At 49.7% G+C, this 4,750-nt stretch overlaps 1 pseudogene; it reads left to right on the forward strand.

The window, feature by feature from the left end:
- The first annotated feature begins 381 nt into the window (after positions 1 to 381).
- LOC123076404 (uncharacterized) lies at positions 382 to 1,890 on the forward strand (annotated as a pseudogene).
- The last annotated feature ends 2,860 nt before the right edge of the window (positions 1,891 to 4,750 follow it).

The raw sequence follows: 4,750 nt of genomic DNA on the forward strand, positions 1-4,750 counted from the left end.
TCTTCACTGACAACATATGCATGCTTTTGTAGGGTCAGGCAGAACCGTTGTTGCCTGATGGGAACTTCCCCCATATTGCTATCAATGTCTTCATGTCGCACGACCTCTTAACATTACACCACTGAATCCCCAATCCTTTGCTTGCTGTGCAGTGACAGTACCAATATCCACTAATCGTTGTTTCCAGATACGGTTGCCGGTTGACATCTCTTCTAATTCGTCGATACGAGAAGCAAATTGTTGTGTGGAGGAATCAATATCGCGATATAAGCCAAGAGGCAGATCTTGTGCCACTCCACCAGGTCATATGAAACTGGCATGCATCCTGGCTCCCGGGACTCTTTCATAGAATTCCAACAATTTCTCCCGCTCCTCAAAAGCCCAAAGGAACGGAGTTGATGCTCCCACGTCCATAGCATGAGTAGTTGAAGCAAGTGAATGATTTGAAATTCGAGTTATTTCATAGAATAACACTCTTATATATTGAGCTCGTAATGGTACCTCACAATTCAAAAGTCTCTCTACGGCTGAAGAATGAGCGTGATCTTGGGCCATCTTAGAAACATATATAGGGTCAACGACGGAACGAACAACGAAACTTTACGACAACTTTTTCGTACACGTTCACTTGCATCACATACACAAGTGCTCTCTGAACCATGCAATAAGGTCACCCATAACACGGCTCTCCCACTGGAGTTACCATAGCCCCGGGCCATGCTATTCCATGATATTGGAAAAAGCTGACTAATTATTATCATCGTCTTGAAAGCTGGGCGCCTTTTGAATATGAGTGGGGCTCCTAGTCTAGGCGGCGCCTTCGTGGAGCCAAACCGAAGGAAGAGCAAAAGGGCGAGGCCACACCCGGCTTCGAATAGGAGGGGGCTTAGCTCTGGATCCCGCCTGCTTGCAGAAATGAATGGATCAGAAAGGGGGCTGGGTTCTATTTCCGGGCCGGGCAGGAGGTGAAGGCCAGAAGAAGAAGAGAAGTGCGCCTTCCCGGTAAGGAAGAGGATAAAAAGGTGCTGTCATCTATCTCGACCTGTTTCCCGAGGCGTTGGAAATGAAGACCGGCTCAGAGAATCACTGGCGTTCTTTCTCTCCCCCATCGTTTCGCCAACAAAGAAGTCATCCTTGACTTGACTATTGACCATTCCATCCCTACCGAGCCGCCTCTTCGAAGTATTTACCTCTGCCTTTCTTTTTTGAGAACATACCCTTCAAATCAAAAAGAAAAAAGAAAGAAAAGTTCCTCATCTGTGATTTAATCCTAAGGGAGTTTACTCGACCCATTCTCCAGTCTCCCGCACTGCTCAAGTGTGCGACTCCGTATGAGGACCTCCTTCCCTTTTGCTCTGCCCACTCTCCGTTCACACGGTTATCAAAGTGGAGGAAGGGCGGGCAGCAGGTACCACGAGCCCTCTGTCCCACACATCTATCAAGAAGCAAGTGTAGTTCACCGGTTCCACCGAATGCTCCTATCTCTCGGCAAAGATCGTGTGAGTGTGCAGTTATGCTTCGGATGCTTCGCCATGGAATAGATCGATTCAGTTCCCCTTGTTTTACAGTGCACTCGCTTTGTATCTCCGACACACAAGGAAGGACGCGGTGGGAAGAAAGCTGCCCTAGCCTCTGTCCGTCGATCATTCCGCTGGCATCTTGCATTCATGCCTCCGTTTGACTGCCGCTCGGGAATATAGTTGTAGATACGTGAGTCCTAGTGGGTCGTTGGCTCCACCTCTTATCTCCTTCTACGACATGCTGTAGTCGTCGCCATATTCAATATATCACTTAGTCATATCTGCCTCGCAGCGGGTCAGCACGTCCGAAAGAAAGGGAGGGAGGACTTCTTCAGTGACTCCGCGATCGCCCTCTAAACGATCAAAATAAGGTAAAGCTTGAAGATAAGTTTTGTACTTGATTAATTTCTTAGTCCCTCTAGTCGGGTGGGCGCCGGCTGGCCGGATCCCCCTGAAAACCGTACGTGCGGGTCTCCCCGCATGCGGCTCACGCCATTTGAGGTGGCCCAGCCCAGGATTCATTCGCAAATCCTATAGTGAAATTGAGACTGCTCGACCTCGGAAGCTAATTCGCGTGTAGGCAGCGCTGTCTTAATACCGTTGACTGTATCTATTCATTGATACATTGGCTCGCTCCCCCCTCTTTTTTCAAGAATGAATGAGCCGGTCGGACCTTCCATTTCCGTCAAATGACCCGGCTTCCCCTGGCTCTTCCATCGTCCGGGCTCCCTTTCCTCCCTATGCTCCCCCGGCGCAGGCCCACCATGCTTCACGCCTGCGGCATTTTCGCCAGACGGTCTTTGCCAGTAGTGCCATCCTCCCCGCAAGCTGTCTATATGGGTGGGTTGTCCCTTGCTGCTACGTTCTGTTAGGCGCTATGAATTACAGGAAATTCAGTGGTTGACTTGGACAGCAGGCGGGTTACACGTTCCACTGTGCCGAGATGTGAGGTGCAGGTGGTGATGATCACCCCGGGGTATGCGCTAGCGCCCTTGACGGGCACTCTAGGACCCGCCTACGCTCGTGAAAACCCAGGTCGGTCCTCCGACCAGATGTGTGGATAACGAGGCCACCTTCACAACCTTCTCCCTTCTATCATTATCCAAAGTCAGGTAGGGCGGTTCGCTTGAGTTGCTCAACCGTCCCTTTGCCCGGTGCTCATGACGCGCTACGGAACCTCCACCGTGCTAGTGGCATAGGAGCCTACTCAGCGTTAGCGGCTTCGTGCCGCACTGGAGTGATCCAATATGTGGTTCCGCACGTTCCACCACTTCTCCGTTCATTTCCAATACTGATCGTGAAACACCATGAGCAGCAGGATGTTGAGGTCCGGAATTCGAAGTGAAATTCTTGATTTGCCCGTTCCTAGTCGTCATGGGAAAGAAATAAGAAAGAGATTATTCCCCTAGAGCTTGTCCAGTACCACCAGTACTCAAAATGCATCTCCGTGCGTCTACCTGGCGCTTTTACTAGCCGCCTTGCATGCAAGCGAAGCGCTATTGGCGGCAATTAATAGCTCACTGAGCGATGATTGATGCAGTCAGTCAGTGCCCTCGATTATTCTATTCCTGATAGAAGGATCATGGCGCCCCGGAAGCATCCCATCCAGCAGCAGCATCTCCTTCAACCACGCGAGGACAAAACTGATGTTAGCTACATTCGAGCGTTCACCGCACAGAGGCGATCTCGAACACTACCTATGATAATAAATCCAAAGGAAAGGTCGACAAAATGATTCAATCTGACTTTATCGGTATTCTGGATTGAGTAAAAAAGGGATATATGAAGTTCAAGGCCTTGCCAAAACCGTCATGGCCCTATTATGTATAGGCCGTACTAAGCCAATAGCGAATAACAAACTCTTTCCTGCTCCCTCGACCTTAATTAACTTCCCCATCCTGCCAAGCCTCAGCTGCCAGCCCATTGATACAAGTAGCTAAAGATCTCGCATCCGACACCTCCGGCCGAACGGTTCGGCAACACTAGGGCGCCTGGGTCAAAATTCCGCTTACCAAACAAGATGTCGAGAGGCGAACTCTGTAATTCCCCTCCTGCAAAAGTGATAGCGGCTGTAGCATCTGTGTGGAAGAGGGTAAACTTTCGGCAACACCTTTTGTAGATTGGAAAGGATGAATACTTGTGTTGGGTCCTGCAGACCAGGATAGCCTCAGATCAAAACCTAATAAATGTACCTGGGGTTGATCATATTTTTTGGGCAATAAGTATTCAGGAATTTGAGCGCTTATGTAGCTAAAAACTCTGCCACCTGAATACTTGATTCATTAAGGTCGTCACCCTATACTCGGAAGTCTCTATCGTTTTCTTTGTCTGTTAAGCTTCACAGGGTTGGGACTCCCTAAATCAGACTGCAATCGTTGTTTATCAACCACTCACGACGACACCGAGATCTTCGACTTAGCTCCCACAGGTCATCCACCCGGGGCGGAAGATAATGAAAAGGAGACAAAGTCCTAACTAAATCAACACACAATAACCTCAACCTTCTACCCATTCCATCCATCATATCAGTCGAGGAGATTTGTTCTTATCTATAGATAAGGCAAGAGAGAACTTATGACCTCGCGGATGGAGGGATTCGAACCCCCGGTATTCCTATCAATACTTCGGTTTTCAAGACCGACTCTTTCAACCGCTCAGACATCCATCCCTGCGCTCGCCCGCCCTATCTATCTGCGCGCTGGCAGGTAGGGGCAACTCTATGTGATTCGCTACGCTTGCTTGCGCCCCACCCCGTAGGCTGACTCTATTGCCTAGCGGTTAGCGACACTTTTCCGGTAGTACGAATCACTACGCTTCGCTTCTTTCTATATGATAATATGCACCGTCGATTGCTGCGCTCCCTGCGGGTAATAGCAAGAGAGTGAAGAACGAACGATCCTCAAAAAAGTCAGTAGTGAATGAGTCCGACTCGAGTTCGTGAGTCAAAGGCGTGGCAAGAGAGTGAGTTCGACTCGTGAACGATCCGCAAGTGAAGGACCGATCCTTTAACGCCAGTACTGTTGCGAGACTGGTAGTTGGCGGCTCACGAGCAACATATAGAAAAAGGTTGCCCATCACTCCCTCGCTCCTTTTTGAAGGCCCACCGCCCCCCTTTCTTTAAGTATCTATCCCGGCTTGCATTTTGGGGCGAGTACTACAGTTCCTCCATAATCACACAGAACGCCCAGCTTCGAAGAGCTGCTCTCTCCCCAGTCCACAGCAAGGTGTGG

This window comes from Triticum aestivum, chromosome 3D, assembly GCF_018294505.1.
Source record: "Triticum aestivum cultivar Chinese Spring chromosome 3D, IWGSC CS RefSeq v2.1, whole genome shotgun sequence".
Lineage (NCBI taxonomy): Eukaryota > Viridiplantae > Streptophyta > Magnoliopsida > Poales > Poaceae > Triticum > Triticum aestivum.